The 14,251-nt window shown below is 44.1% G+C and overlaps 1 protein-coding gene across 1 annotated transcript in view; it reads left to right on the forward strand.

The window, feature by feature from the left end:
• Positions 1-485: 485 nt before the first annotated feature.
• LOC146185615 (RYamide neuropeptides-like) overlaps positions 486-14,251 on the forward strand; it is a 90,497-nt gene continuing 76,731 nt past the window's right edge. The window contains exon 1 of the mRNA XM_084606521.1: positions 486-633. The gene's annotated coding sequence lies outside the window, so the exon portion shown is untranslated. The remainder of the gene's footprint in view (positions 634-14,251) is intronic.

Consider the following 14,251-nt stretch of genomic DNA (forward strand, 5'->3'; position numbering starts at 1 on the left):
GATTGCATTTCTCAACTCTGACGTGATGAGAAACTTCCCACTCGCAATGGAATATATTTTCTCTTTTCTCTACAATTTAAACCAGCCAAGTCAGACTCGTGAGCTCCTTACAAAAAATAAAAAGGACTTCATCATCCTTTACTTCTGCGCATCACACGTCCAAGTAACGGAGAAAAGGGGCAAGGAAAATCTCGGGTTGCATAAACAAAACGAGCGACGCAGTAGTTCACGCACGGGTACTTCGCCAGCGCGAACTCCGGCGCGGCGGAGAAAAATAAACCTCCAATAAGAGGAGGCAAAATTCGCCAAGACAAGCGCAGACAGCTTCGCGATTGGACGACGCCCTCGCAGTCGCGCGCCAATAGCCGGTACCAAGCGCGGTCACGTGCCGTGATGACGTAGCCCTTAGCGAGACGATCGGACGTCGCCTGTGTTGGTATAAAGCGAGTTCCGATAGCTCGTGCAAAACTTGGACGGCACCCGGCGCGAGCAGTGCCAAGCGGGGGCGAGAGACACCGCCACATCGGAGAAGAGGAAACGCGGCGCCATCTCTCGGAGACAGACATAGCTGCGGAGTGTTTTATTCCATTTCGGGCCGCCCTGCTTGAAACCTACACGTCACCTCGAGAAGCAGTGAGTGAAAGTTTCGTTTATATGCGACTGTGATTAAATAGTGGTCGAATGTCCAGACGCTGATGCTGAATGCGAAAATATTCATAAGGCAAGAGTCATAAAGTTCGTTTAGTCTTCTTAGCTCCATAAAGTGTGTTTATAAAGTAAGATACAGGGTCATTAAACGCAACAGTTCGCCTCGAGTAATGAAGTAACTCGCCAAATTAGGACTGCGTTCAGCAAACAACGTCACGCATTGTTCAAAGCCACCTAAACTTAGAGTAGATGACGCTTAAAACGTATCTCAGCATTCAGATGTTCTCGTAATGAACTGTTTATCGCTGACTTTGTTATGTGGGCTTTCGAACGCATCTGATCAAATAAGAAGAGTTTGGTGGCAGGCTCTGCGTTGAGCACAGGTTCACCTTACTCTCAGCTAGAAGCGCGTCTGGTCTCACGTAAACAGTTTTCTTTTCCCCGTTACTGCGGTTTCAGACTATTCGGATAACGTTCCGCGCCACCTAAATTATGTGGTCTCCAACAAAAGAAAAAAAAAATGAAAGTTTCCGCTCTCTCTTATTGTCGGCGTTGGGGCACTTACGTCAATGGCCTTTACGCAGCCGTAAATAAGGTTTGAAGGTTTGCGTTCTCAGCTAGAAAAATGCTTCAAGGCACAGGGCCCCTTTCAAGATGGAAAGAATGTGTCACAGATACGAGCGCAGTACTGCCCTCCTTGCGGAAATCTCTATTTAATTTTCAGGTAAAGCATGTGCACACTATATTTACTGCAATAGGCAACCCAAAGGTTGACACGCTCCTTACACAAGTAAGTTGATATCTGAGGTATTAAGTGACAAAAGACGAAAACTAATTCAGCAGCCAAAGAAAAAGCAAAATATGTTTGCGTCGCTTCTTTTCTGATGAACTCTCTGAGATGAAAAAGACCCCACAAAACCGCTATTATTATGAGTGGATGAGCTTGGAATGGGCGTTATCAAGAAACACGATGAAGAAAAACAGCATACTTTCCTGAATCTTTTTTTTCGCGTGTAATATCTCCTTTCTTTTAAACAATACGACAACCATGGCGCTGTAGATATTCTACTTTAATATTAATTGCATTACCATTTCTTGTTTAACCTCAGTGTGCGAAATAAAAATGACTTAATTTTATGTGATTCACCTATAGATATCAAAGGAAACTTTAAAAAGTTTGTTGCAAGGTACGCAGCTCTCGCTATATTTATTTGGATTATTATTTCGTCTACATTGCTTCAATGTGGACTAAAAACATTGTTGAGAACGCTTTGAGGTATTGTGAGATAGTGAACCATTATATATACGATTCATGTACTTTGACAGATTGCAGCTGACAACACGATATGAACATTATGGCAAACTGAGCTATAGGGTACATTGCGATGTCTTAACAGAAGTAAAATATAATTTAGGAAGTGGGTAAGAGCTTGAAAATATTCGTAGTGCTTCATTACGAACCGCCGCGGAATAATTTACTAGCTGCTAGCACTAAATCAAAACCGATAATTTGCATAACTTCCGACACGGAATTATCGCCTAACTATCAATAAAAACATCGTCGCTTTCCTTCGAGAGGCCGCATACATCGTACAAGTTACCAGAGTGCTTTCGCTAATTACAAAAAGCGAGCTAATTAAACTTGGAATAAATAGAAAGAATTAAATATCAGACAAAAAAGGTTTCCTGTTCAATAAGATAGTTTATTTATTTATTTTCTGTAATCAAACGTTGGTGATGCAATTGAAGGAGCAGATTAAAGTGTGTCGCAGTTTAGCTGAATTTTTAATTGTAATTAATCATCTTTATTTCAGCCGAAACAAAAATGCGCAATCAGATTGATTTAAGTAAAGCAGTTAGTGTATTCTCCATGCTGCAATAAAAAAAATTTTCGTTGTATATAAGTATGTGTTTGGCCCAGAGCCCTCGATGGCTACGTTGTGCCATTGAAGTCAACGACTCATATCTGGCGGCTGTTAATATCCTACAACCCGCAGCCAACTAAAATGGCAGGCGCAGATCCACTAAATATCGCACTGGGGCGGGTTTAGGCCAGTTCTCAAAGAACGAAATTCATTCAACGGTTCCGAAACATTCTCAGGTGTGCTTTGCAGCCCTTTTTTAAACCTCCGTTCGAGCTTCCTTGCGGCTCTGCACAAAAGGCTTAGCCAGGCGATAGGCAAATATTTTGTCGCGCACTGTGAGAGCTAGCGCTAGTAGTCAACAAAACATTTTTAAATGCACGGGCTTTGCTTGCGAATTGACGCTGAATAAGTATCGGCGTCAGTGTTTTCTGAATTTTTCTCGCGGTTAAATCAGAAACTTAAGTGCCATAGCCGGAGGAAAGATGATAAGGAGTGCCTGAAAGAAGTTTTGCTCAGTAGTAAATGTCATTTATAAGGTGATTCGGAGCGTAAGGTAATCAAGTTTGCTCTCGCTCCTATAACTAAAATATATATTGATCTACTCCTACACGGAATGCTTTAAACAGGGAGCGATGATTATAATGAAAGGAATACTAATGAAAACGGATGTTAATGAGCAGCATTTAGGTTTTTCATGGTGAGAACAACCTTTGTTCGAAACAACATATTGCTGACACAAGGCTTAGCTGTCTGAGAAGAACAAGCTACCCATGTCGCCACCTTATCACGCAAGCCATAACTAGAGATATGAAATGAAATATTTGTGGCTTATTACTCCAGGCTTGTAAATAAACTGATTTCATTATACTTCGCTAACAGTTTATCCGTTCGAATAAAGTTGAACTCTCTGTGGACTCCCTGAATGCCATCTGCGTTTGTCAATGTCAATGCCGCGTTCTTTACAAAATCCGACATCGACATTCTGAGCAAAAAATCTCAGGCCCGTGCCAGGTGACGGTTGTAAGGGGACAAGGCCGTACACTGACTGATCATTAAGTTGTGTGACGTCAGGAAATTACATAACATGGGTGGCTTGGCTAACACTGTCACCTCGGGCTTCACCTCTGAAATGGGAGGGTGAGATCGCAATCCAGCCTTCCAAGGGCCCTTACAGGTCTAGGCCTAGACACGCTGCCCTTTGTACTGCGTGGTTGACTTGGGGCTCAGTAAAATGTGGTATAGACCACTACTGTATGCTAATCAGTGTGTATTGGTTAATTAATAAACAAACACATTTAAATATTAATAATTAAGCGAGTGGGAAAATGCATACACGCGATCCACAAGGGACACTGGCAAACTGGAGCCATTAATGTTGTCTTTTAATACATTTTAAGGATAAGTTTAAGTGCCCTGTCAGTTTTGTTTTCTTCTTTTTTTTTGCAATTTTGACTGTGCTGGCAGCTTCCTGCACTTGTCTCTGAAGGTTTAGTTATAAAAAAGGCAATAAAGTGACCCATACTTTCTATATTTGATTCATTTGAGCCTTATAGCCACAACAGACACTACGTATCAATCAAGCTGTGCTCAGTGGCAACACACTCTTTCCCATGTTCCTCGCGCCAGTCAGCAGTCGGCCACAAACAAAGGAAACACTGAGCAGAACTCTATCCGGTTTTTGGGTTCATGCAAAACGGTTCTGTGGCGTTGCGTTGATAATATGGTCCTTGTCTGTTGGTAATAGCCTCGTTGAGTAACTCAGGAGAGGAAATTAAGTGCAAAGGATGATAAATAACCTGGATGGGCAAAATAAAACCGTAGGTCTAAAATATGCATAAAACTAAAGTGATGTTGAGCAGCCTCGAAAGTAAACCGCAGTTCGCGACATGCAGCGAAGAGCTGGAAGTAGTAAGCGAATGCGTCTAATTAGAATAAGTAACAGTCACAGATCCGAATCACGAAAGGAAATTATCTGCGGTTTCCATGGACACTGGATCGAATCCCGACCACAGCGCCTGCGTTTTGATGGAGCCGAAAAGCAATGCGCCCCTGTGCTGTGCAATGTCAGGGCACGTTAAAGAACTTCAGGTGGTCGAAATCTCCGGAGCACTCTACTACAGCTTCTCTCATAGCCTGAATTGCTTTGGGACCTTGAGCCCCGTAACCCAACCAAACAAGCCAACCAAACCAATATACATGTTTGTTCTTCTCTTCTGCACAGGCATTAAACGTATAACCCAGTGCCTTCTGTAACATTTTTTCTTTCTTTGTTCTGCAAAGGACAGCTCGAGCGCTTCGCGACAAGCTTGCACATGTCTACATTACGTGGTGAACTTTATACGATCCAGTCGAAGCGCTACGTCAGAGGCGTGACGGCGCGATTAGTAAACGCGAGCGTCTATTCCCACTTTAACTAGCATATAATTCAATTCCCATACGTAAAACAGGTTTTCACCAGCATATAATCCAATTCCCATACGTAAAACAGGTAGAGCGCCATTTAAGGATAAAGTCTAGCCTGTAAACCGAATTGAGTCGACCTACTTCCTCAGATAACTTTCTGGCTGCTCGTCAGCTGCTATTTTTTCCTCCAACGTGCTTGTCTTTCTTCACGCAGGTCTGTTCGGTTCGCTTTGACGTTTTATTCTGCAAACCGTGAAAATTGCTTATTTATAATGAACAAGCCTCTACGCATACATATAAAATACAGATTTAACAAATAAAATGCCGGCGCTGCTTGGGTAAAGACGAGGTACATTTTTGCAGTCATTGCGGTTACACCGTGGTCGCATTTAGAACACCCAGCGACAATTATCACCCTAGTCGATAAAATAAAAGCAGACAAAGCTACAGCAACGCCGAATTCGTACTTGAAAGAAAGAGATCGCCTCAGGAAAAAAAAAACACGAACACTCGACCATCGGCGCTGTAACTGCCTTGCCCACGCACACTATCTGTATACGCGAAGTTATCTCTGCAGACGTCTGTCATTAGGAAAGCTATGCAACGATATCTGATGTCTTTCTATATCGTTCACATATCAAAAAGCATGCAGAAGGGCAGCGAAGCCTACTTTCTGCAGCGACGCTTCCACTGGCGCGCAGAGCGAACATGGCGACCAAGCACTACGTTGTTCTAATCGCAGTACGACCGCTGTGTGACTTCAATCTCAAGCAAATTGCTAACCTCTTCGTAAGAACACTATGAAAACATCGTTCGAACGCGTCGACGAAGCCCTTGCACGGAAGCAAACAAACGGTTTTGCGTGCAGTCAATGCTTCTAAGACTAGTTCGTGGCATCGCAGCAGCGCGGCTCCGGCTTCGTGCTAATTACCAGTATTGCCGCGTGCCTCCCAGCGACCAGAGGAGAAAAGGATGAAGCACATGGAGATGTAGCGCTTCCTGGTTGGTGCATTGGTCCCTGGGTTATTACCGCTGCCTTGTACGTACTACAATATTGTCGTAACAGATTACGAGAACGTATCTGATTTGGTCTAAATTTCATCATCCATGCAGGCACTGTTTACTCAGAACTAAGAAGAATCCGTATGCAATGATAGTAGTAGATGGGTATAGCGGCTACACGGACCTCATGAAACTCCAGAAAGACACTATAAAATAAACAATAAGGAAGGGCATGAAGCAGGGAGACGCAATCAAATCATTGCTCTTCACCACGTGTTTCCATGAAGTAGTCAAAAATCGGAGCTAGCGATAAGAGTCGCTGAAGGATAGCTTACTATAAGTAAATTGCTTATTTGAGACACTTTTAACTCAGGGTATGAATTGCAAAGCATGATCAACAACTTAGACAGGCAAAGATGAACAGTGGGTCTACAAACTAATATGCAGAAAACTGGAGAGATTTTCAAAGTCTCGGAAGAAAACAGCACTTTACAATAGGAATTAGGCGTTGGAAGTGGACAAGGAATGATCAACTCAACGCAGGTAGTGACTGTTCATCCTGACCAAGAAATTGCCAAAATGAGGAGAATCAGAATAGGGCACAGCGCATTTGTGAGGTATTCTCAAATCGTTTTTGCTATTTGACCAGTATCTCCGAAGAAAAGAGTATATTTGGTGTTTCAGTGAACACTTCAAATATTCCAAGGAACAGAGATTTCAAAGTATACATTTTTAAAACTAATCGATAACTGCGGTTGATGAAATACATTACAATACTCTCCTAATTGCATGAATTATTAGCTAAACATAACTAAATTAACTTTCCAATTACCACGTTTGGGTGGTTAGTGCCAAACAGATTTCAAAGCCGTGGACAAGGCATTGCAACATCGGTCTTTCAAGCGAAGAGAAACTGATTTTCTAAAGCACTGCAGAGAAACAAAATATCGGCGCTTTTTTCCCCACCAATGCAAAACTAAATGTATGAGACTGACAAAAGGCTCGGCAGAAAGGCTGCGTCCAATGTCAGGTTCCAGTTACTGTGGCCCCAAATCCAAACTTGGCGCGCTGTTGTGACACGCAATGAACAACATCTTGCCTCCCCGCTTGGTGCGAAGAAAAGCGAAGTCATTATCAGCTGTGCGGCCGCTATTTTTTAAAGCAACGAAACTAAAGAAAGTGCGTGACGCTCAGCATTGGGCACAAAGTTCGAATTTGGAGCCATAGCCATTGTGCCACACCTTCAGCGGACGTGCAGTTTCCACTGAGCTTCCTGCGTGTCTAGTATGGTATTCTCCGTTATTGTAGTTATTTTTTTTGCGCAAAATAGAGCCTTATTACCATGCGCTGCAGTGCTTTGGAAAAAAAGTTATACTTCGTTTCAGAAAATCATACAATGACTTGCCCGCGGCTTCGAACTGCCGATTGGCACCAACTACATAGTCAGGCTGATGATGATATTCATTTGTTATAAATTCATGGTACTGATGAAACACTAAAAATTTACCTCGATGCCGTAAATAGCTTTAATTGTTTTCTTAAAGCGAGATAAATGTTTTAGAAAAATATGCAAAAGAAGCAAGTTTCTTCCTTCCCACTTGGCCTCGTCGAGTAACTCGGGTTAGGGACCTCGAGTGCTGAACTTAAGGACGCAAGTTCAATCCCGCCTCTGCAGCCGATTTTCGATGGACGCAAAAAGCAAAAGACCCGTGTACAGTGCCATATCAGTGCACGTTACAGAACATCAGGTGGTCGAAATTTTCATAGCCCTCTACAAGGGCGACCATTATTGTCAGAGTTGTTTTCGGAAGCTAAACTATAAACCATAACCCAATGTTTACACGTGGTTTGCCTTGCGTTCATTTATGCGAAATTAACTACGTGCTTATTATGCATATAACTATAGCCGAGAAAGGTTTATGATGCCAATTGAGAAACAAATTAACAACCAGCGGCGCCTCCTTTGAACTCAAAGCATCCTCGTGTCGCTCCCTCCAAGTCCGCAGTACGGTGCACCCTGCGATTGCAAAGCAGACGCAAACTCAGGCCACTTAATTTGCGACCCTAAAGTCGCAGAGCTCAGAGATGACACGTCTGCCGCTTCAAAATCCAATCTCCTTTCGAATGTATAGTTCCACGGTTTATCTAGGAAGCCTTCGTTCCGAAATTGCATTGCTCAGCCGAACATCAAAGTTGGCCGACATTTTTTTTTTCTGGGCCCTCATACTGCTCCCGCCTCTTAGGACCGATAGGCACACTCTAAGAGTTCCCGATATGCTCACGGGGCACTGAGCTATATCCTTGTAATGACGCGGGGATCCGTCGGTGTCATCAGCTTGTTACCCTCTCCCGAAACTATGCGTGCAGCCAGAGCCACTTTGGAACAGAGTGGGCTTCAAATCAGCATCGGATTTAGAATTGCTCTGCGATAGGTCATCTGATGAGAAGAGAGGAGTCGCTGGAGAAAGATTTGATGTTGGGAAAAGTTGAGGGTCGCCGGAGAAGGAGTAGGCAGCGAACGCGATGGTTAGATGGCATCCTCGAGGCACTGCAGATGAAGTTATGTGATGTTAGGAAGATAGCGACAGACCGTAAAGCGTGGCGTGACATGGTCCATAGGGTCACGAAGAGTCGGACACGACTGAACTGAACTGAGAAAAAGATGCTATCACGAACTCATTCAAGTAAAAACCTTTAAGGAAATGAATTCATTTAGCAGGATTTCAGGCGGCTCTGTTTCGAGCGAGATGTTATACATGACAGGAATTATATTTACGAGGCGTATTAATATATCCTTCATATCGGCCGATTAGGGAAGCCGAATAAAAGCAGTCGTATTGAGTACGCTTGCGCAGTTGGCTTCCATCAAATCATTAGCAACCCCCGCTCCCCACCCGCTTACAACACTCTAGAAGCAAATGCACAGACCTGGTTGAAACAGAACTGCTATTTAATCGCTAGACAGTGCGACGCGTTACCTTGTTCATGCGATACAAAATATATGTCACCCTTCCTATTGTTTCTGAAGCATATAGATGTGCGCAGCTAAGAGCGCTGTAATTGGCAGAAAGTCAAAGTACAGTGAACCGCTTCTCGATTTCGACTTAGCGCTTTGTCCCTCGTTCGTACTGCTAGTTTCCTACCTCTCAACGTTCGAGTCATATTATCAAATCATTAATTGTTGAGAGATAAACAACGCGAACACGAAGTTCAGATACTCGTCATCGTAATTTATTTGCCTTTGAATTAAAAGTGAAGCCGTCGGGATAACAACGCAAACTTTTGTTTATAAGGAAAAATATAAACTCTGTCAGCCACTTTTCAGAACACGAATAGTTGCGCTGCTTATTAATTATTGCTTGTATGAATAAAATTCGGAGGACACAAGCTTCTCCGTAAAGGCTATGACGTGACAGTGTAGGCTAGCAGCCCACATATGAAGTCCCCTTTGACCAAGCCGTATGAACGTGCCTGCGTGCCCTAGGGGTAGCGTGAATGCAAGTGTCCTGGCAGGCTGAGTACTATATCACCCTCCCATATGAAAGGAGAGGTACGAGTTGGCAGCTTCTGTCAAACGTAATGTCAGCCAACCCTACATCTGATTAGTGCTCGGCCATGTCAGCCACCAGCTACTACCTGCCATAGCCGTGCTCATAATTTTTCGCTCAAAACGCCAATGCCGACACCGAATTTTCGGTGACCGGCACCTTTAACGCTATTTCGTTAAGAAAATAAAGCTATCACTTCGGCGAATCACTTAACTCTGCTCACATCTGAGAATGCGAAAAGATCACTTCAATTTTTATAACGTTATCATGTAAAGTGCTGAGTCAAGCCACGGCCGAAAATACAGAGACTAGCCATATAACCTGGAAGCTACCACTTACAATATGCGTGCTCTTGTGGTATACCATAATGTATGCCGCCCAAATTGACGGGAGTGACATAGATATGAAGCCCCGCCTTACGCAAGCCGTTCGAACGTGCCTACGTGGCCTACGAGTAGCGTGTCTGACTTATGTTCCAAATATCGCGGTGAATTTGATTTTCATCTTAAAAAAAGCCGTCCAGGTTGGCAGCTTCGGGAAATCAGGCTATAGCATGCCATCGTAGTTCGGCCGCAGAAGACGACGACAGCCTGAGCACGCCTGCCAAGCGCGCGAAGATTGTTCTTCGTGGCTGCAGGACAAAATGTCGGCGGTTCGCTGTTCCGCTCCCGCCTGGCTCAGCGGGTCCTGTAAAATATATTTTTGCAGACCCGACAACGAGTGTGTCTGCGATTCATCTCCGCGAGACCATGACACGAGGTCTTGTGACGTCACACAGTCCACTGACCGATCAGTGCTCGACCATGTCACCTGCAAAATACCTCTACTAGCAGCTACTCGATATTTTTGGCCCATTGAAGCCTCTGCCTTTTGTGTTGACGGGATATGTAATATTTTCGCATTGATATCTAGCTGCCTTAGGGTTCGTTTTACAACACGGTTTTTCTCCCCTGCGCTTATGTGTTCCTGATTTCTCAAGCAAGAGTCGACCACGAGTCAATCTTCAAGAAGCCGATAATCGATTGCAATGCAATCTTGAAGTCATGCAGGCTAGGTACGACCATTTGTTTTTCTTGTTTGGAGAAAATTTAAATCGGAGACATTTTAAATGTTTCGGCACCAATTTTTTTCTTTGGGTTTATTTACTTCAAGCTACAACATAAAAAAGTAACGAGAATTATTCGGTATCATCCCAGTTTCCTCTCATTTACAACGCTAAACAGGTGCCACCTTTAAGGTAAGATTACGACGACTAGGCGATTTGAAGCGACCTGCACTAGTCCCATTCCAAACTGCACATGCTTACTACACGAGTTTTCGAGACAGCCGCACATTTCACTCTACACGCCTTCATTACGGATTGCTGCCACAAATTCGTCTTAATATGCAAGACCTGGAACCTGAGCCGCTGAAATCTGAATCACAATGAGACGAGACGCTTTCAACATACTAGCAAAGGGGACTATGTTCAGTAGCGTTTATGATATATTACACCCAGGTTAAACTCAGAAATTTTGTTTAAAAATTGCGGAAATATTTCTCGACGTGCACGCTTCCGTGTTTCGTGCATTCTTAAAAACTTTCAAAAAAAAAAAACCGCTTTGGTCTACTTCAATAAACTCCTTACGTGCTACAGCCCCAAGTGTTGGAATGGAAAGGAATTACGGCGTAGGCAATCACTGGATCTTTTTTTATCTGTATGCTTATCGTTATGTTTGTTGCGTTTATACTTACACATAATATTTCCGGCAGCTGCGTTGCACTAATTTTGTACCTCGCTAACTTTAAATAGTTTAGTGGCTTATACATGCACCCTACAACAGCTCCCACAGCGCTTCGACGGTGCCTTGAGCTGTTCCCACGCTAATTAAAGAGGCTAATTAAAGCCTCTTACCTTCTACCCATATCCCATTCATTATGGCTCAAACTATCGCATCATCCTTGCTCGAGACTTTCGTGAGACCTCTCCCCCATGCCTTCGTTTCAAACTAGAAACACTAGGCAATTCCTAGCACTGCGGTGGATAACATATCTGGTGTTACATGTTTTATGACAACCGTGCATGTAGATAAGGGGACCAGGGAAAACGAACACCACAAGCTCCAACTTGTAGTTAAGGTTTTAATCAACCTTAACTTGCCGCGTGCGCTGGTGTCGTTCATCGCTTCCTATGCAGGTGCAAACATAAGTAAAGGGAGCACGCTGTTCCGTGCTAATTGTAGTCACTCCTTCCCTATTGTGCACAAAGGAAAATGTTTCGTCTTAGGAGAGCGGTACTGGAGTCTGATACCAGATTAATCGTACCGCAGCTGCCCGTCAAAGCTCGAAAAGGCGTGAAAAATGTTTAAAATGGTACATTCTAATAAAGCTCTTCGTTTACTTTTCCATTAATTTACTCATATCCATGCTCCCTTTTGAGAGTTGACGCGCTTCAACAAAATATACGAATTCGACTTATTATCCGGTGAACGTACACTGAAGTTCTAGATAGTATGAAAAAGACGAAATAACACTCTCATCTTCTATGCAGATGTCTGACAGGTGAGTTTCGGTACGCACTACTTCAGTGGCCAACATTCGCCTTGGAAAGAATTCATCTTCAGAGTGCTAGCTCCTAAAACAAAGTTTCCCAGCCCATTATTAGAAGTCTGGGCTGTCTAAACTAAGCTTTTGGTGTACGCCTCAATCGCAAGCAAGGAAACTAACGAAAAAGAGAATGAAAGAAACAAGAAACAATACGCTCCGTATATTAGGGTTATGCGTATATCTATATCGTCTGAAGCTCTTCAGAATACGCTGACGTCGCAAACCGCTTCACCACGATCAAAACGCAGCCGCAGCCGCCACCGGGACTGAACTATATTGCTTCCAGCTTCAGCATGGCGCGACGAGAAAGTGTTGTGCGCGGCGAGAGGCTGAGTAACTCAGAGCAACAGCCTACGTCATGTGAGCGTCGGGAAATGAGACAGTTACTGAGCCTCCCATTTCAAGGCAACTTTCAAGGCAATGCTTAATGGTTCTCCAAGTGTGGGACCACTAAGGCGCCTTCTCTTTGTTTCGCACAGACGATTTACCTGTCACTTAAACATCCTTCTCTGCGTTTGGTGATTTTACGCAACTTTCGCAGAGGACGAACGCTTGTGTCTGCTGGCGTCGCAGCCCCGCTCCGAGGCTGCTCCGAATTTCTCCCGTCGGTGGCAATTGTTCTGGAGCGAACCAACCGCCGCGAAGCGTGTCTCGCTGCCGCTCCCGTACAGGCGAAAGTAGCAATGCCGTGCAGTTAGGAGCCTTGGCGAAGGATGCGGCGCCCATATGAACGGCGAAGGCCGGCGAGCAGGAAGAGGCGCAAGCGCGCATTAAGCGCCGTCGTGGTCGCATTAGCACTCGCGCCCGGATCAATGGACCGAGACCTAAAGTAAGGCGCGTGCGAACGCAGAGGTGCGTGTGCGTGAGCTCCAAGCCACCCGTGAAATAAGGCAAACTCCTCAGGTATAGGATGGCTGTGTAGGAGCCGTATGAATGAAAGAAACTAGAATCCACGTAGTTATCTGCCTGCGGCGGAGATGCACCCTTCCTCGCGGTACATAAATGAAGGATGCAAAAAGTACAGATAGAAAAATAATTAGTCACAAAAGATAACGGAAACGTACACGCCTTTCTCGGCATATACTTTTTTTTTTTTTCTTGTGTATCTCAAGCGTGTTTTAAGTAAACTATGGGCCAGTGCTGCAAATTTGGCCCTCAAAGTTATTTCAAGGCCTGCATGAAAAACACCATGAAAACAAACAGTTCGACCCTCTAACTGTTGTCTCCACCTCAGGCGCTGAGACATGTTTTTGCCTGTTCTTGAATGGCTGATTAAGAAACATTTTTTTCGCATTATCTCGTTTTGTGTATGCTTCTAAAGTTCAAACAAAGGGCAGTCTTGTGAAACAATAATAGCACTTTGGGTTTGAAAGCAAAATGGATGAACGTAAAGACTTAACAGGACGAGTAGATACCGTACAACTGCCATTTACCCTGTGCCACATATATCATTCCAGGGCCTGGCCTCCATCATAATTAGCAGGCACTTTGTCTCATTTACTTCTTGTCCTCTGAGCGCCAAACATGGATGCCGCTTCGAGCACTCTGCAGGCAACTTGCTGCCGGTTGTTTCGGTCTGTCTGCAAATGACAGGCAGTGTGAAGCCAGGCTGTTAGCCTGTTAGTGATTAAAAAAAATGCTCGATGGGCAGCAGCGTTTTAAGTTTGTGTAAATTTTCTTGTGCCATACACATTTTTACGAAAGGACATGTGATGAAAGCTCCCTGTTGCTATCAGTGTCATCTTTCATCGGACACCGTATATTGCAGTTGTGTGCCATTTAAAGCAGCATTCAAGGGATCTACCCGGGCCACGGAATGATAGCGACCGAAAGGCTGACAAGAGTACCAGTTCATCTCGCATGCTCGTGGGTTTTGAGTTCACGTCATACAGTGCCCACAAGTTTATTCAATACAGAAGCATTTCGATAAATGAAAATACCACATAAACGCAACAAACTCCTCGAAAGGCAGCGTAAAAAGAGTATCGTTCATTAGAACTGAAATTCTCCAACCATTGCGTCTCGAAACCGCAACTAGTTCGGCAAGCGCACCGCCATCATAGTGCACATCACTGCCTTTACCGCGCATCGACCCATGTTCAACCTAAAAAAGGGCCAGCTTATGTGCCGCTCCTAGAAGAATGGCTACATGGTTCTCAGGGAACCTATGACCTCAGCGCTTTACCTAAAGAAGACCAC

Source organism: Amblyomma maculatum, chromosome 6 (assembly GCF_055883805.1).
Source record: "Amblyomma maculatum isolate TAMU_Amacu chromosome 6, ASM5588380v1, whole genome shotgun sequence".
Lineage (NCBI taxonomy): Eukaryota > Metazoa > Arthropoda > Arachnida > Ixodida > Ixodidae > Amblyomma > Amblyomma maculatum.